Here is a 25,245-nt window from a genome sequence, read left to right as displayed (position 1 = left end):
AGCCAACATCTCTTGGCACTACAAAAATGAAATCTGTCTAGCAAAGCATAACTCTTACAATGTTCGCATTGCCAATGCTAACTTAAGCATGAAGGAACTCTTCTCCATCCTGAAAGAACGTGAGTCTCCCATTGCCACACCAGATACCTGTATTAAGGACCAGACCTGGTGTACAGATATCCAAACTGCCCTAGCAAACAAAATTACTACACTGCAAAACAAAATCCAGCTAAAAAAAGACTCCTTAAACCTCACAAATAAGCCGCCACTCAACACCACCAATGACCCTACCAACAAATTCTCCTTCACTAAAACTACCATGCTAGAGGTAGAGAAGATCATCCTTTCCCTCAAACCCTCGAACTGCAAAGGTGACATCTGCCCAGCACAACTAATAAAAGACGCTGCAGGCGACCTCTCACCTTTCATTTCCAAATTGATAAACTCCTCCTTCGCCACAGGTAATATCCTGGCTAACCTAAAACAATCATGGGTGCTACCACTTCTCAAAAAGCAGACTCTAGACCCCCTCATCCCTACCAACTACCCACCCATTACCACGGTACCTTTCCTACTGAAAATACTAGACAAGGTTGCCTATACACAAATTCAAAGACACCTTGATCTCCATAATCTACTGGGAGCCAGACAATCTGCTTCCGTCCACTCCATGGACCTGAAACTGCCCTCATTGATCTAAAGACCCAAATAGATGAACTGAGAGATCAAGGCAAGACGGCACTCCTCCTTCTACTTGGTCTCTCAGCTGCTTTCGATCTAGTGGACCACAAGGTCCTTTGCAAACACTTGGATACTGCTGCACACTTTTCCACTCATGCCACCAAATGGATTGAATCCTTTTTGAGCGAGAGAACAATGAGAGTCTTCTCCCCCTCTGCAGCAGCCGACCCTTTACCAATCACGTGTGGCGTCCCTCAAGGCTCTTGTGTCTCACCGACCTTATAGAACATATTCACTAAACCCCTCTTCGATTATCTGGACCTTCTAGGTATCACCTACACTAATTATGCAGATGATACACAGATTCTCCTCCCACTTTCTGGGGATCACAGCAAGGACAGGGAGTTGGTGAATAGGGTGTCCCTCATTATTCAGGCATGGATGGCATCCCGTGGCCTCTGCCTGAATGATGATAAGACTGAGCTGATTATTCTGGGCACGCAGGCCAATATCAACAAGTTAGGCAAGGACTACTCCATGGTTAGGCAAGGACTACTCCATGTTTAACATGGATGGCAACAGTATTAAGGTCTCGAGAGAAGTAAAAACACTAGGTTTCTATCTCGAATCCACCATGTCTTTCACTAAACAAGTTAACTCCTTAGCTTCCACTACAGCTTATACCTGTAAATTAATAAGAGCAGGTAAACCTTTCTTATCTAACAATAGTTGCATGATCTTAGCGAGAGCCTTAATATTATCACGACTTGATTATTGTAATGCCCTTTACAGTGGTGCTAACAAAACTATCACCAAAAAATCCTACAAAATAATGCCCTCAGAGCTGCTTTAGGCATAAAGAAAAAGGAACATATCTTCTCTACCAGACAACAATACAAATGGCTCTCCACCGACAATAAAATCCACCTAAAAATGCTCTCCTTGACGCACAAAGCCCTCAATAACGCTGCTCCTAGTTATCTGATGGACAAAATAAAAAGAAAAATCTCCAGCAGGCCCACAAGAACTCCCAACTCCAACTGCCTGGTAATTCCTAGATTTAAACTTGCTAAAATTGGCGGCACCAGTTTCCCTGTACTAGCCGCTAAATGGTGGAATGCCCTGCCACACAACTTGAGAATAGACCAACCTTTCACACACTTTAGAATGAATCTTATCAAACACCTCAATGACAAAAATATGTAAGGTACTCATAGATATTTGCGTTATGCTACTTTATTTGAATGTATATATGTACCACTAGAGATATATCACAACTGTAATAATCTTAGTAACACTGTATATAACTGACCGCCTCGCTTTTATAGCTATGCCTCAACTGTTATTTCAGATATGCTTCCCTGTTAAATCTGTATATACCTCCCTCCTCATCACTGTAAATTATGTAACATTGTAATTTTATGTAACATTGTAAGCTTTGCATATTTTCTTCACTGCGCCCGGTTACTCTTGGGTCTGGCGCGCATTACAAATAAATAAACAAACAAACCTGCTCACCTCAGGCCAATGCACTGAAAAACACCCCACACAGTGACACCAACCCTGCCCACAACACCGCCACTGTGTGCCCCTCTGAGTAATATGCAACAGCTGAAAGCAATGACTCAGCCTCTCATCTTGATGTCTCCCTCTGCACCCATGCAGCTGTACCTGCTCACCTCAGGCCAATGCACTGAAAAACACCTTTGAGGGATCAGAAATGAATGTCGGACACAAAGTAGTCATATTTTTGGTTAAAGTCTTTCATTCATCTTAAATGGGTTGGGAAAATGCCTCTCTGGCCTTATTCAAAAGAGGAATTTCCCTGCCTAAAAACCAAAAACAAAGGATCTGTCTTTGTCAGGGTGTCATGATTCAATAGCCGTCCTTGTGCCCAAACATTCTATCCTAACCCTCACACTAAAACGAAATAATAAAGTGAGGAGGGAAATGTCTTTAACCTGGTATTTGCGAAAGAGTTCTTAAATAAAAAAAAGAATACCTCCAACGCAAATGTTCTCCAAAATGGAAAAGACCTTAATTCCAGAGGATTATTCCCTTTCCCTGGATTCTTCACTGGTATCACACATGCCTCTGGGCATAACAGTTCTTTATGCTTTCCTTGGACCACAGCAATTCAGTTAGATGAAAACTGTTCAACCTTGTAAGTTCTTCTGTAACAAAAGTTCCTTCTTTTAACACAAGTTTCTTCTTTATTTAACAAACACTGTTTCTGCTTAACACTCCTTGTAGACTTGCAATGTGCCTGGTATACTCCCCTGCCAGGACTCTGTATGTGAAGAACCCCTTATCTGAACCATTGATACAAGCGCCAGGTAGGAATCATGTCCCATAGCAGCTAAACACATGGACAAATCTACCGCAAAGATAACTATGTTAAGATCGCCGCCAGGTCACACATCAAGAAGACTACTAATATGGCCAACAACTGGCCCTCCAGACACAAAGAAAGACAGTGCAGTTTTGCAAGATTTGGAAGTATAAAAACCCCACTCAAAGGGAAGCCTGTGCTTCAGAGCTTGTCACAATGCTTACCATGATCTTCGATTGCTGACTCCCATCTTCGTTTTGGAAACTTTTGCCTTCATCTGAGAAAGACAAAAGAAAACACCAGTAAGCAAAGTCGTGCTTTTGCACCTTCTTTTCTAGCATTTGCAGACTTTAATGAGGCTTGAATGAGGCTTTTCTGTTAAAAGCCTGTGATACACGCTCCGCCGCCCAGTCCGCATTGCTTTTGATACAGAGCTTTTGCCCAGCATTATTGTGAGCACACGTGAGTCTTGCGCTGTGCTTTCATCCTCAATGTGAACCTGTGAAGTTAACGGAACACTTGTGTACAGGCTTATTATAAATTACCTATCATGTCATAATGGGGATTTTCGGATCGTGCTACAGGAACAATCCACAACCAACAGCAGTGTCTAAACGCCGCACGCTGCAAATCAACCCGTGAAGTTAACGGGCTGAATTACTCACACTGCAGCTACGCTCATCAGAGAAAAGCGTCGCAAGACACCTCTGCAAAACCTACCTGCTTCATTCCTCGTGAGTTCCGCTCACTCCAGCACGGCACGGCAAACCTGCAATTAAAGAGCAATAAAAGACACACACCATTGAAGTCAGACAATAAGAAATAAGGACTAAAAGCAGGTGAACAAGCACTCATACAAGTTACTGAAGTTCATGAACATTTGCATCAAGTTTAACAATAATAAAAGACTGTGAACATTCGATCATTTTGAACATTTGGCACTCCAAAAAACAAAAGAGAACAGAAAGGCTTCATCAGCATAACATCACATCATACTCAATAAAGACACCAGAGCTGCTTGGAACTTACAGCTGTGTATCTGGTAAGCTGCCTTTATGTTGCTCACTGTTGTATCAAGGAAGGGGTAGATGAGAGGGAACTGTTCAATATAGGTTTTTGCATTCTGTTATCTGCAGGGAGGCATATCTGTGAACCACTGAAAGAGTACTGGGAGAAAAGGAGAATTAGCAGCCCACAGAACAGCTTCACTGCAGCTCCACACCAATAAACAATACCATATCTTTGGATGCAAAGACGTGTGAGCATCTCAGAATACCACATGTGTTTGTTCCATCAAGAACGCCCTACCACTCAGCCTAAGAAACGAAAACTCTCTCACGAAGTTCAGAAAGTGCTAAAAACCAAGTTATTCAACTAGATTGTACTTCACTCAACTAGATTGTACTTGATTGCCCCAATGTTGCTCCACTGTAACCATGGAACTCTTCTACAACATTGTCTCTGAACCTTTTAACTGCATTTTTGTAAGAATCTGTCTTAAGATGTATCTAAGTGAATATACTGTAACAGCCCTTCACTTAACACGAAAGGACCTGAGAGGGTCTCATACCTGAGTATACCCTATTGTGTTCACACATGAGAAGACTCAGGTTGGTCCATTCTGTAGGGGGTATTTTTATCAAATATTTTATTTTAAATTGAGGGTTCGCCCTCTTGTGGGGTACTTAAATTACTTTAAAACTGCTTCATAGATGAAAAAAGTTTTTTTATTAGATTTCTCTAGCCACAGGACATAAAAATAGGATACATATATATGTATTTCTACTGAATGTTCATATTCGTTTTTCTTGATGTGTAGTATCCAGTGCTTTCAAGGTTTCTTAAAAATTCAAATCTCCCATGTTTTTTTCTGTTCTGGTCTTTTTCATTATTATTCCATAGTCCAGTTAGACGTTTTTGATGGTTCCCATCTTATTTCGGGGGAATCATAAACCAGGAGACCCAGCAAGTTTCAAGCAATTAAGCTGCTTGTCTCGGTTATTGCTGGTAGGCCTTTTGGTCTCCACTCGGCATCCCTGGCTTTTGAGCTGTATGGCTGGCTCAACCACAATGGTATAAGTGGTAAGAATTGGCTATGTGCAGACTGAGATGGTTTTAATTAACATCTATGACCAGCCTAACAGTGTGGCAACTAAACTAAACATTATAACTGTGAAAAAGATCCTAAATGGCATTGATGGTAATGTCCCTTTGTGGATCATGGGTGACTTTAATGCAACGATAGGGGTGGACAACACATACCTGATGAATATAGGTGAGTCTGCTTATGTAAACTTAGCTGTTTGGAAAGGCATGGCAACTCTGCTATACTCCTACCAATTTACTAGGCTAAATGGATATTGCCCCGTAGATGCACAAAAAGCTTTCCCGCGTGTGAGCGGAAATAGTGCCTCCACTATTGACTATGTGTTTGTTAATAAGGGGGCTCTGGCCATGGTGGAGGACACAGCCATCATAGCGCGTGAGGAAAGCGACCATATGCCCCTTTATGTCCTATTAAAATCAGAGCCAAATGGTGTGATAGATATGTATGATAGAAATTGAGACATTTTTGTGAATAACAGATGAAATCGCATACAATTGAATGTGACCAATTTGGACAAAGCCAAGCAGGCTACAGAAAGAATACTTCCAATAAGTAACCAGCAATATTTTGATGGATGTGATAGCCATGAATCTGATATAATTAAAGATTTCATGAAAATTACCAAAGGGATTAGGGAGGCTACCCTACAAAGAAGGAAGTATTAAAGTCCAAAAGAGCATTGGAATAGGGTGTATAAGAAAGGGATCACAATGGGCAAAAAGGAATTGAGGACAAAGATTGCTGCAGTGCTATACCTAATGTGTCATGACCACTGCGAGGGGGCACAAGTTGTGCCACAAGCAGGCTCCCACCAAAACCCTGAGGTCCTTAAAACCACTGCAAAAGGGCTCCTGGAGCCAGTCCTGGCGCCTTTGGCACCAGGCTCATATGTAGGAAGGAAGGGCTGTTCAAACTAGGTCCCAATTATGTACACGGGGCTTTAAATCCAACATGGAAGCACTCACACAGTCTAGTCCTAAGAACCAAGCCATGCGGTCTAGTGTTTTGAGTGTGGCAGGCCTGGAACTACTTTCCCTGGTACTACTTTACCTGGGCTATATAAACCACACCCTGACTGCAGAACACGCTTCGAGTTATTCTGCAACCCACTGCGTGACGCTCACTGTGTCCAGCTCCTGGTCTTCAGCATCTCCCTGTAATCCTGCAAGAACAAGAACAAGATTATTATGTTTTACCTGAGAAAACACCATCCAGCACTCAGCATCTCAAATGGGCTGCAATCTGTGGAAACCGAGAGAAGAAACATCACTCACCTGTGAGTGCTAGCTTAAGGACTTCCGGCGAACAGCTACCACAGCTGCTGTTCGAACATTGAGACCTGCAATAACGAGAAAGGGAAAAAAAATATTAGAACACGCGCTTCCAAAAGATCGAATTCCATCAGTCTTACCTGAATTTCATCATGCTACGCCACGCTTCCATCCGGAGCACCACAGCAACAACTGCAAAGGAAAAGAGAGATATTCAGGTTCGCTTTCAATATTAAACAACGCACAGCGCTGTACTTACCTTAAAGGATTCCGGGGGCCTGTTTTTCATCGCCCTCTCATCCACTCGCAGCACCACAGCGGCCTGTGAGGAGAAGAAGAAGAAAACACAGGTTAGCTTTAAAAGACAATAAAGACGCTGCGCTTCGCGGTTTCTTTTACCGAGAAAAGGTGCCTTTCCATCCGGCACGCCAGCATGAGACCTTCGCACCTGAAAAGGAGGAGATAAAGACATTAAGGAATTCCCACCATAAACAGAACAAAGACTTAAAATTAAAAAACCTACCTGCCTACCAGCAGATTTGGGGTCACAGCAGGCCTGCGCCTAAGGAAGGTGAACTGCACCAGTGAAGCAACTCGGGCAGCTCGCCAACAAACATCAAGCGCCCCTGCACAAGAAACGCAGGACAGATAGCTCACCCTACAAATAACTAAGGTGAGAAAAGAACCCAGTGGGAAGGGAATCGGTCAAAGGGAGGTGGGAGATTCACCCATTAGAAACAGTTAACACAAAACCTCTCTTCTGTAATTGCAGATTCATTATTCAGCACTGGGCAACTAAGCATCCAGGGTTCCAGATTTCAGAGCCTTCCAGGCGCCCCTGGGAATATCAGGTGAGCATAACACTAATCCAAGCCAAGCACAAACAAAAGATATTCGCTGACCAACACCGAAAAAAGGCCCGTGACTATCAAGTAGGAGACAAGGTTTGGCTAGCAGCGAAATAAATACCCATAAAAGGAACCCGGACCTTCCGTCCTTGCTATCTGGGACCTTATCCATCAAATCTATCATCAACCCAGTAGCTGTCAAGTTAGCATTACCAGCCAATATACAAATCCACCCAGTGTTCCACGTCTCACTCCTGAGACCAGTACAACCCGGTACATGGGTTATGACACCACCAGAACCCATGATAGTTGATGGGGAACCAGAGTTCGAAGTAAAGGGAATCTTGGATTCTAAATTTACCATGTCCAAATTATATTACTCAGTCGATTGGAAAGGTTATGGACCTCAAGACAGATCCTGGGAACCCAGCGAGAATATTCATGCACCACGTTTGATTAAGGCATTTCATCAGAACTTTTCAGCCAAGCCAGGACCAGACAGAAGAACCACCATGGGAGGGGCCTTGGGGGGAGTGCTGTCACGAACCTTAACCAAAACCCTCACTGGCATGTCCACATGCCAGGTAAGATCAGGGTTCGGGGTTCCATTAGGACCTCGGGAGCCTTGCACCACTTTCCAAGACTCTCTTGGAGTCAGTCCTGGCACCTTTGGCGCCAAGCTCATAATCAATATGAGGAACATCTTTTAAGGGGACTACTTTTCCTTGGGCCTGAAGTCAACATGGAGACACTCATACAGTCTAGTTCCCTAGAACTAGACTATGTGGTATAGTGTCTTGGGTGTGGTAGCCTGGGACTACTTTACCTGGACTACTTTGCTGGGGGGCTATTGAAACCACACCCAAGCAACAGAACACGCTTCACGTTATTCTGCATCTTTCAGCGTAACACTCACCGTGTCCAGTGTCTTTGATACCGGAAATCATCGGAGCAATGAGCCTGCAGAGGAGAAAAAGAACATCATTAATAGACTCTTACCTGCAAACTCATCCTGTATCCCCCGATGCTCGTCCATGCTTCTGCTTACTCACAGTCACCCATCCAGCAATCTGCATCTTCTGGACACCACATACTCACCAGAACGAAGCAACCTGAAGGGAGAGAGAGAAAGACAACATTAGAAAAGGTTACTTACGACGTAAGCCTCAGACATCACGAGAACCTCACCTGGTTGGCCACTTCTTGGCCGGCATCATTCCGGAATACCACGCTCACCGGAGAAGACCATCGCGACCTGTAAGGAGAGAAGAAACACAGGTTAGCAACAGTGGTCGAAGTGTACGAAAAAAAGTAGTGGAACCATGTTCCCTACTGGTCTGCCTGGCTCCCTGCAAACCTCATCACAGTGTCCCCTCCCATGCACAATACAAACCCCAAAACACATATGCCTGCTGTTTAAGGGAACGTTCAGTGCAGTGCACTGAAAGTGCAAGTTTCAACTTCTTCCTATATTTATATTTCAAGACAAAACCATTCCGGAACAGTTTCTTTTTAAAATAAAAGTATAGGAACGGTAAAACTTAATTAAAAGAAGTAAAGGAGCACCGCTCCCAACCGCTCCCACCCACTTCGACCACTGGTTAGCAAGTACAAGGCGAAGCAGCGCCACACTTAGCGCGTTACTTACTGAATCGTAGTGCGTTTCTTGCGCCATCCATACCGGCAGCTGCTCAATCCAACCAGCACGACACACCGAATCTCCCGTTCCCCTAGGGGGGAAAGAAAAGACATTAACCACAAAGAAAGGAAGGCAAGGACAGTAACATACAAAGACTGCTGCAATAAGACCTACCTTAAAGACACTTGAATGGGCTTGCACCAGTGAAGTAACTCGGTCGCCCAAGCCCACTGAAGACTACGCATCCCTGCAAAGAAGGCAGGACGGAGAGCACGCCAAATATTACAATAAGGTGAGGAGATAGCCATAGGGTTGAACCCAGGGGAGGTGGGAGAAGACCTTACCTGATCTTGAATCCATTCCTCCTGTGCTTTCAGGCCCGTCTTCCACCGAAGGCACCACCCGGGCTGAGTGGCATACCCGTGGATACCAGGTGAGCGTAACACCCCCACGCCCCAGGGACGATTTCAGCACGACTACGGGCTGAAAGCCGATGGGCCAATCCGACCCGGTCTTCCACCCTCACTTTTGAACTATAATGTATCCCTCCCTGTACCTCGCACTACAATCCATGTCATTATAAAAATAAAAGTGGAATGACCATACTCTCAGATCTTTATGGTTGATTGGTTTATGGTCAGTGGTCTGGGGTCAACTGGTATCTTGGAATTCAGGGGTCTTGGGACTAGGGCAGTTGTAGAGGCTATAACTCGTATTTAGCTGGGTGGTGGTTGTTAGGCCTGCTTCAGCCTTCCTGTAATAACACATACACCAAGGCGCCGAGTTCTGTCTTGTGGCTTTGCAGGGCACATTCCGTTTGGATTTGCAACAATCTTAAAACAAAGAAGGGTTTCTGTGGAAGTCTGCAGCGTGGGCCTCATCAGCGCTTGGGTCTATCCAGATTTCCCCTTCAGACTCACGACCTGCGTTGAACACACAAAATACTGCATAGTTGTGCAGGCCCTGTGCTTTGATTATGGCTACTAAGATCTACAATAGCATTGCTTTCTTATATACATGCAATATGTCAAAATGTCTTATTTGCATCCAATATTATGATCATCTGGGGATTTTTAGGAGACCCTCTGATTTATCATAGTTCTTTCAATGGGTTTCGCCTTACCTTAAAGCACTTAGGGGTGTGGGATGGGCTTACTCCATTCCCAACAGTTGCTCAGCCCACAAGAAGAGCACTTTTTGGGCAGCTGATAACTTTGCCCCCCCGGACGAATCCTCACCAAACTTTGCAAAAAAAAGTATATGGCCTGCGTGGATTGGTTCTGAGAAGTTTGGTTTTGTTTCATTCAGGGGGGCAAAGTTATAGGGCGGGGCAACGTATTTTTTTAACATATCTTTATTAACCGGTTCACATCATCACATCATTCAACGACCATGTTACACATAGTATGGGCCTTATTACGACCCTGGCGGTACGGAGTGAACAGCGCCGTAAAAGGCGCCAGCGCCGTTCACTCCGTACCGCCGCATTACGAGTTCCCCTCGCGGGACATGGTAAGCACGCCTGGGAAAACCAGGCGTGCTTACCGGGTCCCGCGAGGGGAAGAGGGAGCAAACAACAGGCCATCTCGTAATGGCCCGTTGTTTGCTCCCTCTCCCATTCCCATTCAGCCCAATGGGGGCTGAAATGGGAATGGGGAAGGACCGTGTCCGGGTCCTTGGATGGAGGAATTACCGGGCCTTCCGAACTCGGAATGGCCGGGTAAATCCTCATTCCGAGGACCCGGACCCTGACGCGATTTCGGCATGGTTACCGCTGAACTCGTAATGAGGGCCTATGACATATACTGACCAACAAGCCATTATACATACTGGATTTAAGCATTAAGGATACATTAAGCATTAAGCATTAAGGTTATCAACCCACAGTGATCTAATAGGTTCAGCTCCGGAATTATCTGTCAACTGATTAGGTTTGTCTTCCCTTCCCTTTGAGTACCCCCTTAGTTCAGGACAGTGTCTTGTGACAGCAGGTAGGCCGTGAGAGGCTCCCATATGTTCTTTGGTTTTGTTCTGAGGCCCACAGAGAGTAGCATAATCCCTATCAGTGTTGCTCAGCCAGTTTAAATCCCTTAGCCATCTGGATGTTCTGTTCCCGGCAGCGAGGCATTGGTCCACTTCATCAATATGCACCTCCTTGCTACTATCATGCAGGTCACCAAGAGTTTACGGTAATGCTTCGGGACCCCGGGGGACCATCCAAACATGCTGCACACCATTGTACACTGGATTGTTTGCCCCAGTATTTCAGACATTATCTTTATTACATTTTCCCAGAAGGGTCTCAACTTGACACACTCCCACAACATGTGTGTGATATCTGCGGGCTCCGTAGTGCACCTCGGGCACCTGGCCGACTCCATGTTATCGTAATTGTGGACCCTTGTGGGTGACATACATGCCCTGTGAAGTGTTTTGAGCTGTATTAGCTGCAGTCTGTAGCTGAGGGCTCCCGTGTGGGTCACGGGCATTTGAGGTGTTTGTGTGTGTGTCCGCCTGGATGATTTTGTATATCGATGTTAGTACCCCCCCTACAACCTGGGGAGTTCTTAATGTAGTGCAACAATGGTGTGGTGTGTGGCAAAGCAGGTAAAGTCGGGTACCACTCTCTGAATGCTGCCTTCATCCTAAGGTACTGCAGTCTTCACTGGCGCCCCGGCCCCATCTTGTCAATAAAAGCCTCCTGCGTGACAAACACCCCCTCCAGGTACATATCTTCCATCGGCTCAATCCCCTCCCCAGTCCCCGGCCAGGGACTCATCGCACATTGGCTTTAGGACTTCTATATACCATAGAGAGATGCCCGGGTCAAATGGATGTCCCACCCCGAGCCTTTTCAGGGACCTCCCCCAGGCATACACTGTGCATGCCACAGGGTCAATACCGCACCTGTCTGCAACCTTGCCCGATATCAATACGCCCTGTAGGGAGTGCGGTTTCATCGAGCCATGCTCTATTCACACATGGGGCACACTCTGCGCTCCCGGCATCCAGTATTGGGTAAACAATAATTGAGCCACCAGGAAATAGGCTTCGATGTCCGGGACACACAACCCCCCCTCCCACGAAAGCATTAACCGCTCTCAACTTATTTGTGTGGCTTTTGGGTGCCATGCCAACTTCATCAGTTGGGAGCGCACCTTATGGAGATTGTCCACCCCCGGCCACACTGGTATGTTTTGAAACAAATAGAGGAGTTTAGGGACCACCACCATTTTGGCCACAGGGACCCTGCTCATAAGCGTGAGTGGGAGTTTGCACCATCTGTCTACGTTTTTCTTTAAGGTCTGCAGGTATTCCCAGTGGTTGTTCCTAAGCAGTGATTGGGCATCTCTACTGACCTTGATTCCCAGATATGTGATGACTGACTGCTCCCATCCGAACCCTTCTGTGTTTGGTGGGAATATGGTATTTTTATTAAGGGGGAGTAACGTGGACTTAGTGTGGTTCAGTCTGAGTCCAGAGGCTATTCTGTATTCCGCTACTTCTTGTGTCAAGGGGGCCAGGATAACCTCTGGGTTTTTGAGATAAATGATTGCATCGTCAGTGAATAACGAGATTAGTTTGGTCGACCCCCCCCATGGGCAGGCCTCTGTGCCCATGAAACTTCCACAACCTACGTGCTAGTACCTCAATTGCTATAGCAAAGATTAAAGGGAGAGTGGGCACCCCTGCCTGGTTCCCCTCCCGAGTCTGAACAGGCCCGACAGCATGCTCCCGATGCTGATCAGTGCGCTAGCGCCTGCGTACAGTAGCGGCACTGCTCTCAAAAAATATGCGCAATCCCCACATGAGACAGGACTTCAAACAAGTAGTCCCACTCGACCGAACCGAATGCCTTTTCCATGTCTAGTAACGCCATGATCGCCTGCCTGGAGGGGTCTATCTTGGCCAGAATCGCAAACAGCCTCCTCAGGTTCAGCACGGTCGACCTCCCCGGGATGAACCCTGATTGGTCTCTGTGGATTAGCTCTGAACCCCAGCGACCTGTGCACCAACATCATTACTCCTGCCGAATATGCAGAATATGTTGTGAATGACTTACAATTACCCCAGCTCCTTGCCACCCCCTCATTCCTTCTACCTTTAAGGTGGGTCTCTTGAAGCATAACTATCCTCACCCCGTGTCTCTCACAGTATTGCATCACTTTCCATGCTTTTCAGGGGTTATTTAGTCCCCTAACATTCCAACTGATTACCTTATATGCCATTACTGGGGTGTGGGCTAAAAAGAAAGGCTGAGCTGCCCCATTTACCTACACATGCTGTTGGAGGGCTTGTGATCCATCTGAGATGATGTGAATCTTTTTGCAATACCCCAAACGTGCTATATGGGTGATTTATCCCCACTACCCTGACCCTCCCCCAAACTGCCCCAGTTCGCCTCCCCCCACCCACACTGCCCTCCCCCAACTTGCAATGACCCCCTCCCCTCCCGAGTACCATCCTAACCTCAATTTCAACATGAGCAACAGCCTGGGGGCACCGGACTCTGTTACCCAAGTGGCCCCGTGCTCCTGCACCATCAAGAGGAGGATGAGCCCCCCATTTTTCTTACTAAAACGCCACTGGGCTCACTTGTTACGTGTCTGTTGTTGGTGTTTCACCACCCATCCGGCCAATAGCACACTGCGCTGCACAGAAGTATCACAGCTGTCCTTGAAATTTGAAGTGTCCCAACTCCGGTGCAGTCTTCTTGTGACAAAGTCCCAGTCCGCACAGGGATGTTTGAGTGATAAGTCATTTCGGTAGAGATTCTATAAATTTGTGCACAGCTTCCAGGTCTGTGAAAAAATAGGCCCTTCCATTGTGCTGGACACGTAGTTTGGATGGGTATTGCATGGAGTATTGGAGCGCCCGGTCACCAAGCGCCCTCTTAGCTGCAGCAAATGACATGCAGGCCTTCTGAACAGCAGGCGTTAAATCTGGGTAGAAGGACACTTTGCAGTTCTCAAAGGTGAGGTCCCCAAGCTCCCTTGCTCTCCTCAGGATGGCATCCCGGTCATGGTAATTGAGCAGCTTTGGTATCACCGGCCTTGGGTTTTGGCCCGGTCTTGGGTCCAGTTGCGAGATTCTATGAGCCCTTTCCACCAGAAACTGGGAGAATAGAGTCGGCCCTTGCAGCACCTCCCTTATAAAAGTTCCCATAAAGATTTCCATGTTCTGTTACAGGACCGTCTATGGAATGCCCACCACCCTGATGTTGTTCCTCCTCAACCTCGCCTCCAAGTCCTCGTTTTTATCTCTTATTGCTTTCACCTCCCTCCGCAGTTCCTGTACCGCCTGTGAAGTTCCGTTGCTGGTGCCCTTGAGCGTGCTGACTCTATTCTCCACCTCAGAAGTTCTACTACTTTCTATGTCGATGCCTTCTAGCATCCTGTCCACTTTGTAAGTTAAACCATCTAGTTTGGTGTTAATCACAGCAAAGCTATTGCACATTTCAGCAAGAACTAAACTCAGCTCCGATGGGGGTGGCATCTGCACTCGGGCCAGCAGTTGCACCCCTTTTATAAGGAGCAGTTGCCATGGTTGGGGACTCTGTAGTGGCTGCGTGCCTGTTGCGGTGCTTCCTTTGCTCTTCCTTCTGGGTATATGGGAGGCAGGTCTGCCTCTTATTGCCCGTCTCCAGGTAGCTTCTGCATGGCAATGGTCTTGTGGGTGCCTGTTCGATCACATGTTTCTGTTGGTTTGTGGATACCGCCTCTGAATAAGGTACTGTGGTCCCATTTTGGCCTTCCTCCGTTCCGTGCCTCAGTGTGTGTCAGTACCTTAGGCCCAGCATCTCTTTTCACCCCCTCCATCTTGTCTGATGTGGACTTAGCCTATTCCTCTGCACACCTGGCGTAGCTAGTCCCCCTCTTCCAGCCCCCCTGGATCAGCAAGGGATGTGCTGCGTGGGTCTCAGTCCCCGGTGTGCTTTCTGCCACCCCAGCCGGGTTTCAAGGGTTCCTGCCTTTCCCTCTACAGTTGCCTCAGCGGTTTGCTCACCACTAACTCTCAGCTTTCCACATTATGCTGCTTGCAACTGCCTAGGTGTGTCGTTGAGCAGGGTGGTGCCCTGAGTCAGCGAGTTTATTAAATGCTCCTGGATGCCTCCTTGGCTGATGTTTGCCCTTCAGAACGTTCCTCTGCGCTCTGCCGCTGTGCTGGTCCCCTGCGTATTGTTTTGTGGGTAGCCGAGAGCGCTAGCCCCCCCGGGGCTACAACTGGTGGTACGTCGCTGTCCTGTCCCCCGCCGAGCCCGCCTTGAGACTCTTCAATTATACAGCATTGCGGGGTGCCCTTGCTAATGTCCGGCTAAAGAGGCGCGTGCCCTGTGCTACACTGGTGCTTTCCTCTCTGCGCCTGTCTCTCCTTGTGGGCCCCCGTCTGGTGTGATGATTAGGGAGCGGCAGCCCCCCCCGGGCCTGAGGACGTGGTGTCTTGTACTGGGGAACACGCAAACCTGCAGGGCGCTCAACTTACTTGTGGGCCTCCACTGCCGGGGGCTGCGTACCGGAGTCTGACCCTGGTCCTGTTTACTGTGCCTTTCTGGCTCACTGCAGCCGTGATCCACGTGGTTGAATCTGCTGATTCGCTCTTCTGTCTTCCCCAGGCTCCGGGCGGGCCCGTGTCCTCGCTTGTGCCCCCCTCTACACCCAGAGGGGGGCCCCCTCTCCTCTCCACTGCCCGGCTCTTGTCTCTCTGCAGGGGCTCTTACCGGGTGCACGGCCCGGGACACTCCACTCTGGGGCCACGGGTGTCCCCGCAGCCTACGGGCTGTTTCTGGGCGGCCCCACTCCCGACACCGACAAGCTCACTCCTGCCTCAGACGCTGAGACGTGCACAGGCACTCAGGCGGTCCAAGCCCCAAGCCACGCTCTCTGCGTTCCGAGTCCAGCCCTACACCAGCCTGTTTCCTGGGCTATAGCAATCCGATCCTCCCCAAACTTGGTACTACTTTGCTCCAGCCTTTCACATGTGCAGCACTGGATTCATAGCTCTGGTTTGGCCTAATGGGCGCAGATACGTCCTCTTCACTATCCGGGCCATACAAGAGCTCACATGAATGCGGCCATCTTGGCATTGGGCTCTCTAGCGCCCCCTCTATATAGGGGCATAGGTATCCCAAAGTTGTCCCAAAATGTGTGGTTTTCCTCATATGCAGAATGGAAAAATGTGTTGCTCACATTTACAGCCCAAACCGCTAGACGGATTTTCACCAAATTTGCTCCAGGAGTGGCGGCTTGTTCCCGAAACCATGCTTTTGTACATTTGGTGTAAATCTGCCAAGTAGTTTTTTTTTTAAACTGCCAACAAGTAGGTCAAAGAGAATTAGTGATATCTGAGTTTGGTCCGTGGACACCCCCTGGACCAATCAGGGGGTGGTGTGATGTCTGCAGACATTGGACGTGCCCGCTGATTGGATGGTATGATACGTGAGGTGCGTCATATTTTTGCAAACAGTGGCCATGTTGGACTCTGCTGTGGGGAAAATGTATGGCAAATACCTTTTGGGTTATTTGATGGCCGAAAGAGAGATGATATAGGGCTGTTTCTCTAGGTGAAAAAAGTGGGCACAGGTGTCGCCCACTCCATGGACACTGCAGTAGTCCATGGACAGCACTGTGAACAAGCAGCTTCTTGATAAACACATTTGAGGATATTTGATGGCTGAAAGAGGGAATAGAAACTGTAGGGAATGGATTGAAAATGATATGGAGCTGTTTTTATAGCTGAATATAGGTTTGCAGGTGCTGCCGAGTCCGCAGTCAATTTCAATGTCCACGGACACCAATTCAATGGCTGGGGGTTCAGGGCGAGTTTTTTTTATTTGTAGGTGTATTGTATCTACTTGTTATAAATCTGGCCACAACCATTATAGCAATATGTGTATAGTAATTATAGGTACTGTAGGGGGAGTACAGAGTATGTTGTACAATTGAGGACAGTGCTTATGGAATATGTATTTGTTTACAGTTGGTACGGTTACTTGTATAAAGCAATAAAGCAGAAATCTCTGGTTCATTTTCTGTGAGAAAAAAAACAGTATAATTTGTTAAGCAGGATAGTTGAAAAGGTTTAATAGCATATCATTTTACATATACATTTACTTTTTCTGACCCTCATAAACAAAACATTATATGTATTATGTTTGTTACAACATTACTGTGTGGCCACTGTTGTATTATTGACTTGAATAATCATTGGGTCATTGGTAAAAAAATCCATAGAGCATTAGAAAAAAACTACTACAATTATGTCAGTGTAGGTGTGACAGTATGTTTGTTTGAAGTGTGTTGTTATTAAAGGAATGTTTAAAGTAGTTAGATACCTGTTGACGTATTCTAACTACATTAGACTTTAGAAGATGTTTTGTAGTCACAAGAATTGTGATGGCGTATTTCAAGTCTATGGCAATGAAGGGTATTTTTTAAGTAGTTAGATACCTGTTGGCGTATTCTAACTATCTTGACTTTTAAAAGTAGTATTGTAGTTTTATGGATATAGTTAGATACCTATTGGCTTATTCTAATTGTTTATTGTGCTACAGTTTAGTGAGTAAATTTGGGTTGAAGAAATATTAAGTAGAGATTTGTTAGATTTGCTGGTAACCAATGTTTCGGAGTAATGGAGGTGTCATTACAATCAAACCAACCACTTCTTTTTGACATATGCAGTATAGTGCCCTGAAGTGGTTGTGGCACCAGTGTGGTATATTGCACCTACTGTTGTGAAGGTTTTCATGCTAAGAGATACTTGGCTGTATGTGAAGCTAGTAAACTTGCAGTTATTCGTGGTACCATCTGCATTGTACCTAAGAAGCATTAGCATGACATATTGGCATTGTGAGTTGATTTGCATGCTGGAACGATTGTCTGAATTGCATGCCATGATTTGCATTCTGTAGAAGCTGGTGAAATTGAATGGATTCACAATTTGGTTTGCATGCATATCCAAATTGTTCATTAGGGATGTGCTCTTGTAAAACATGGTTGCAGAGAGTGCATGTATGTTTCCACATGTATGAAATCTGGAAGATTTAATTTGTAGGGATGTTTTTGGTTTCAAGTACTTGTAGTAAGTACATTAGGAATTCTTGAGGATCTTGTTGTGTGTTTATGGTAAATTGTACCATTCCTGCACATTAATCCATTTCTTGCCTTATACCTGAGACACTGTATGTGCTGTCAGGATTATTTGTGGCATTTCTATGAAGGACGAGCATTTGCAAACACAATTGGTCTGAGCCATTTAAGTAAATTCTGTGAACAATTGGTGGCAATTGGAAAGGAACATTGATTGTTACATTTGCAAGGCAATTTACTCCAGTTGTGTTGCTGAATTTAAATGGACCAGAGAGTTGTGTGTCTGCATCGTTTGATGGGCCTGCAGAATCTTTGAGAGAAGAGATATTTGTCTTTCTTTTCTGGTAGACGTGCAGTTGAATTTGTAGTAGACAGTTTTGTGGTTGTATTATTTGATGGAGGAGGAGTTGGTTGTTTCTTTAGTGGTATTGTTGGGAGAACTGTTGTAGATTCTGCTTGCATTCGATTTCTTTTTAAAGGTTTTCTTTTTTGAGGTTCAGAGTACATATTTAGATGGGGTGTACAGTGCACGTAGCCTGTTGTATTCTAGGATGCAAGGAATGTCAGCATTGACTTTGGCTGCATCAAAGTTGACTAGGAATAGACCATTGAGTGCACTCAGACGTGAACGTGCTGAATAACTCATAACTTCCTTAAAGACAATGTCAATCAATTCCTGATCTGGGGTTAGACATTGTGATTTGTGACTAGTGACAGCATATTCAAGAGATAGAGAAAATTGTTATTTGCGTACGTACATGTCTTTGAAAAGAAGGAAGCAGCCAATTATTTTGCTGTCATATGGATATGTTTGGAAGCTAACAACTGTACCATGTTAAGGATTTCAATCAGGCGACGCACACCTTAGGACCAGTATGCAGCGCACAATCAAAATGCTTATGTTTCCATGTTCGGTTCAATATTGAGATGGTACACCACTCATATCACACCCACTTTTCAAATACCCTGGGTCACAATGGACCATGAACCAGGCTGGTTGGTAAAATAGAATATTTATTTATTTATTTTAAAATTCAAAAGAAATCATACAATGTTTAATATGAGGCAGCAATCACCAGCAATACGAATGTAAGCAATGCACTTAGTTTAACCTTCTATTGACACAACCACAAAACACCAGGGAGTAGGAGCACTTTTTAATTTTAGGTAAGATAGCACGTGAGTCAGAATATCCCCCTGCAATGTTCCCTCAACCCACAAATAATCAATTCTAAGTGCATAAACAGAAGCAGCAGGTATTCAGGAATGACAAATGGAAAACAGAATTGAAAGCCGACATTTCCTCCCCAAACAAGAGAGAAAAACTGATTTTAAACCCTGGCAATGCTAAAGATGACACTTGGAAATGGATGAATGTGTGCAAAATTCTTGAAAAAAAATTCTTTACTGGAGCAACACTGTAAAGATACTAGCAATCACAAGCAATGGATTGAGCAAAAGCATACAATTCGCAATTGAATGGAAGATGTAAAACAGTTCATAATCAAAATGACACGTTGGAAATTTAGCAAACTTTTGCAATACCCGCCTGAATTTACCAAAATGGGTTTTAATAAAAACGGGTGAAATATTGTGAAATTAGGTCTCTGGCTGGTAAATTGAGTGAGCTATACAAGATCTAGTGAGGTGCTTTTTGAGAAAATGAAGGCACGAAAAAGAAATCAATTTTGACAAGGACAGTTTTACTCTACACTAGGGCATTCAGGCTAGACTACCAGATTGAGACACAGTAAGCTCCAGCATTGACATGTAAATTCAACCCTAGCACCTCCATGCCCACCCTGGCGGAACCAGTCCGATCATCCGAAAGAGGATTAAGGGTTTAGGATTTCACAAGACAAAATGACTAAAGAAATTTGCGCTAGCACAAGAAATCGAAGGCAAGGCTTCAAGAATGATTTTTGACAATATTACAAGTTATCATGATAAGGATAGGATGCCTGAGAGTGGAACTAAGGACAAGACAAGGCAAGGTATACAATGGTTTTCTATGGTTCCTATTGATACTCACAGTCCACTTTTTAGTTTTTGATTTTGGACAGTCAGCAGTTCTGGTCACCACACGGATCTGGTCTAACGAAGGACAGCCAGACAAAATCAGCGGGACAGGATCAACTGGGCAGGGACTGGATACCAAAGGATAGTTCTTCTCGACTGGCAATTCTGGTTACTGGATACTATAGGTCATCAGGGTAGCAGGATAGCAGCAGCATGCAGTGAGTGCCGGCAAGCCAAGCTGGATTAGGATGCCAAAAGTACCACAGTTTCTCTTGGTTAGTGGGAGATTAGTGGGTTTTAATATTAATATTGTAGGGTAGGCCTTGCTGGAACAGGATCAGCAATGCTTGGATTTTGCAATGGGCCCTGGAAGAGGATCAGCAATGCTTGGCCTTGTAGTTGGAGTCTGGAGCCTGAAAGATGAAACAGGAACGCAACACAGGAAATCAGGAAGAGTGTCTCTCTAGAGTCTTGTCAGGGACCCTTATTTATAATGCAAAATGACAACATCAAGGTAGAGGCTGGGCAGGGTTAACTACGCCCACCCCTAAACTACTTGGATTGGGCAGGGGAGCTAGTCTCTGCCTCGCTCTCAGTTGGTTGGACCTCTAAGGGAATCATGTCAGATTTATGAGGTGAGGTTTACAATGTTCAAACACGCCCACATTTACTTTACTTAAAATCCGATTTTACCAGAAACATACATTTCATCCCTTGCAATCTCTTGACAAATTATACACACAGGTTACATATTATGTGCAGCCCAGATCAGTCCAATCCTCAGGTCTGTGTGACTTTGTTTCGCCTTTCTGATATATTTTGGTAATTTTACACATTAAAGATTTGTCCTAAAATTGCACGATTTTATACACAGATGTGAATTGTCCCCAGGGATGTATGTAAACATTTTATGTTTGCCACATTAATATTTTCCTTGGAATCTCTCATGTTTCGTTACTTCTTTCCCTATGCAGCAATGAGTTCTACCAAGTTTTTAAAGATAGCCCACAAAATTTGATTTAAAACTGTGAACTTTTTACATTTTTGCTAATTCTTGCTATTGAAATAAAAGTCTTTAAAGTTTCTTTATAACATAGTCTGTGTAACCAAAATGCAGTCCCTTTGTTACTAGATCCTTTTTTTTTTCTTCCTCCAACTGCAAGCAGCTGTCATTTCCTTCCAGGCAAGGGGGTTTCCGGTCTTAATTGAAGGTTTTATTGCCCCTTCATACTTGACAGGTGAGTGTCCCAGGACTGCTATTCCCCCAGCCTGGAGCACAGACGAATGTCTGATGAGCGTTTGAACTTTCATTGTCCTGTCCCATACAAAGTTTTCCAAGCTGGCACTTCACACCTACGTGTCCTAGATTTATGGTGTATCTCCCTTCCTTTGGGAAGTTTCATAGCTGGTAACTGGAATGACTGGTTTTTCTGAGAGTTTGCAAATCCATCCCATGTGTTTTAAACTGTTTAACTTCTTACTTTGGGTCTTAAATTAAACAAACCTGTGAAAGAAGATAGCCTATGTGTGTGTTATCACCACTAACATGATCCCTTTATATTGCTAGATAAACAGGCTTTCATTAACAATTGAGTTTTAAACAGGGCATTTTTTTTCTCTTCAGTCAGCACAGCCCATTTTTCCACATGTGTTAAAACTGCTAGCATTTCTTACTTTAATTCGGTTTGCAGCTCCTCAGATTGCCCACATTGTCTTTGCAGTTCTAGTCATTTTCCTTGCAGCAGGAGTCTTTTCTAAAGTATAGATACATTTATCCTTGACCTGGCTCAGAGAGTAAAAAGTCTCTTTGAACTGCTGCGCCTAGATACGTTTTGGCAAGAAATAAACGCGTGTTCCTGTGTGAGTGAAATAAAGTTTCTTGTTGATTTCTCTAAAATCTACTTTGACAGGACTTGTCATTCAGGAATTATGCCCGGTTTTTCTGAGGCACAATGAATTATCCTGGGCCTGGCAGGGCTGTTTCCATCACAGCGGTTTCATAATGCACACATGGAAATAGCAGAAAAGAGCATTTTGAAATGGTGAAAAAGGTTTCATTATGAAGGGGAATTTTTGGCTTTTGCAGCAATGCAGTGCTGCCTCTTCACTTGATTTCATATATGTTTTAGAACACACTGGCATACTTTTTCATTGTGTCCCCTAGTTCCATTTTACCTGAATTGTGCTAGGCAGGCTGGTGCAGCCATTTTCTTTTTTTGCTGGCAAAATGCAGTTTTGAAGTCCTGGTGCGCACACGAGCCAGCACAACCAGGTTGCTGTTTCTTGAGCAAATGCAGCTTAGTGATGTGAGGCAATGCTGTTGAGTGGGTCAATATATCCCACAACCAATTGCTGCATTAACTAAACCCTGTTCTGCATTAAGGTTACATTGTAGTAGGGGATGTCATGCTGGGCACTTCTAGTTTGTATGTGGAGCTGATATGCAGTATGGTTTGCATTTCTTTTTTTAACATTGTCTCGTTGAATTGACTGCAGCTTGCAACGGTTAGCATTAAGGACATTCATTTTAGAATTTGTTAAGTTAATTTGTCCTTGATATCAGGAGCAGATGTGTTTGCCCATATAAATCATGGAATAGTCTACTATTTACGATGGAATTATTACATCTTTTGTAAGCATACCAGTTCTAATGCTTTTCAATGCTTTTCAAAATGTTAGCATAGGTGAGGTCTACATACAGACTGATGCATGTTGTGAGTTAGTTCTCTGTACTGAAAATGTGCCCAAATATTTACATGTGTTGCTGTATTGTTTGTGTCCTAATCTTTTGAAAATAGGTTGACATTCTACTGGTGTTAACTGTAGGAGGTCTCCAAAAACAATAACATGTTTTCCTCCAAGCAGTTCATGGTCGGTTTTTAGGACCTCTTGCATTCTGAAGTAAATTAAAGTCAACATGAGGTTGGAAACCATGCTTACCTCATGTATTAGGAGCACTTTCATTTGTTTCAGAATTCTGCGTACTTCAGTAGTAGCCTCTGCTGATAATTTGTAGTATTCTAATTCATGTTGGTGTTCTACTGGAAGGATGAGTAGTTGTTGTAAAGTTACACCTCCTATGTTATAGGCAGCTTAACTTGTGGGAGCTGTTACAACAGACAAAAATGTTGTTGATTTTTAAGGTTTGTAGAAATGTGCTGATTATTTTAATTAAGAATGTTTTACCAGAACCAAATTTACCACTTACATGCAGGAGCAGAGGTTTATCATTTTTACAGCTACATGTTTTAGTTTGATGTTTAAAAACATGTTCAATTTCTTTAGTGACTTCTAGATAAATGGTAAATTGTTCATCATTTAGCTGTGATTTGAGAACTGCCAAGTCTTCTTCAAATGGTTTATATTGACATAAGGTATTTTCTACCTCAGTCATGGCAATTTCTGCTTCATTTAGAATCAGTTGTTTTCCAAGTGGTTCTTGACTTCCTGTAAGGGAAGGTCGACTGCCCTCAGGAGTGTCTTAATCCAGTTGAGCTTCAATTTCTTTCTCTTGTTGTCATTCAATGTGCAAAATATCTTTTTTATTGTTTGAAATTGACATTTGTTATACTACTTTCATTTGCTTTGAATGCAGTTTCAAATGAGTCCTAGTCAGCTAATAATTCTTTTATCCAAGGTTTAAAAAGTTGTAGTAGGGCCATGTAATACAGTTCTCTATGTTGTGATAACTTTATATGATTAATTAGGCTGGGTTTGGGTTTGGAAAGTTTTACTATACTTCTTTCACAGGTTAAGGTGAATAATTGCCACTTGTCTCATCTGGTGTGACCTTGTTTTTGTCAGAGTAGTTTTGGGCTATGTCGTACAAGCATATGTTTTCCAAAGCAGTACTTTTATTTGGGTAGTATTTGTCAATTAAATCGTTTTTTAAAATTTCCTGGCTGATGGGATCATTTGTGGCTATTGTTTCTATCTCTTGGTAGGATTGTAGTACTCTTATTCAGGATGATGCTGGACCAAGGTTTAGCCAGACAATGGGCATCATTATGAGTTTGCCGGTCCGTGAACTACGGTACTGGTAAGCATGGCGTTACCATAGACCCCGCACCGGCAAACTACGAGTTGTGCTCGGGGGTGCCTTTCTGCCTGCCAGGTCAGCACTGGTGGGCAGAAAAGCACCCACGAGCATAAACGGTGCCGGTGCATCCAACCTCCCCATTCCCATTCAGCCCTATAGGGGCGACTTGGAATGGGGAGCATCTTTTTTCTGGTGCCCACAAATGGGCAATTTCTGGGTCCGGCAGGGCCATAATGACCCAGTAACTGCCCATTCGCGGGCACCGAAAAAAAAATTACACCGGCGGCATCTGTGTCTGTTCTCCTGCTGTTTTTATATCTATTCCCTCTTTATTTTGGTTTGCATTGTGTCAGAAGTCATGCTGGTCATCCCATGCATACTCTGTACAACTTAAAGTAACAAACAATGTGGTAGGGCCTAGGTTCCTTAGCATACAACGTACATCAGTGTGACGTTGGAACCACACATGTTTGCCATGGGATTTGTAATACTTGACTGAAAAACTTCATCTTTGTCCTTTATCTTTTGCAGCAGTTGGGTAGTGGACATGTTTAAAAAATTAGAGCCTGTTTTTAATGGGTGTGCAACTCCATAACATAGAGTTGCGAGTTTACTTTCAAACAGGAAGTGAAAAATGTATTCTACATTTTGTCTGAATCTGGGGTCTTCAGAATACATTTGTAAAGACTGATATTCTGATGCACTCATTTTTGTGGATCTTTCATCATATCTTCCCCCTTTTCTTGTAGGATAGAATAGAGGAAAAGAATGTGCTTCTACACTTTTTCCCATATGCTCATTGGGGATCCTTTGGCTTGACACATTTGCTTTGTTTCTAATGCATCTTCAATGGTGTCTTTGGAGTGTGGTGGGGGAATTGTATTCTAGTTGTTGCCACATTTTTTGTATTTTGTTGGTACACCATTAACTAGTACAATCAACAATTGATTTATTGGTCATTGTATTCCTAGAGTTTCTTCATATTCTTTCAGATCTATGAGCAAATATACTATTTTGTCACGTGTTCCCTTTTGTAACTCGCATGGAGGTAATTTGGCTGATTTCGGTTGAAGGCGTATTATAGCTTGAAATGGGTGTACTGTTTAGATTATAATGCTCTCATGCAAGTTAAGTTGTTTGAGAGTTTTTGCATGTGGGAATATTTCTACGTTATTAGTCATAACATGCGATGGCATTTGTTAATTGTCAAGCTTAGTGTTGCA

The sequence above is a fragment of the Ambystoma mexicanum genome, chromosome 6q (assembly GCF_040938575.1).
Source record: "Ambystoma mexicanum isolate Mex_15411 chromosome 6q, UKY_AmexF1_1, whole genome shotgun sequence".
In the NCBI taxonomy this organism is placed as follows: domain Eukaryota; kingdom Metazoa; phylum Chordata; class Amphibia; order Caudata; family Ambystomatidae; genus Ambystoma; species Ambystoma mexicanum.
Note: the sequence above shows the minus strand (reverse complement) of the source record.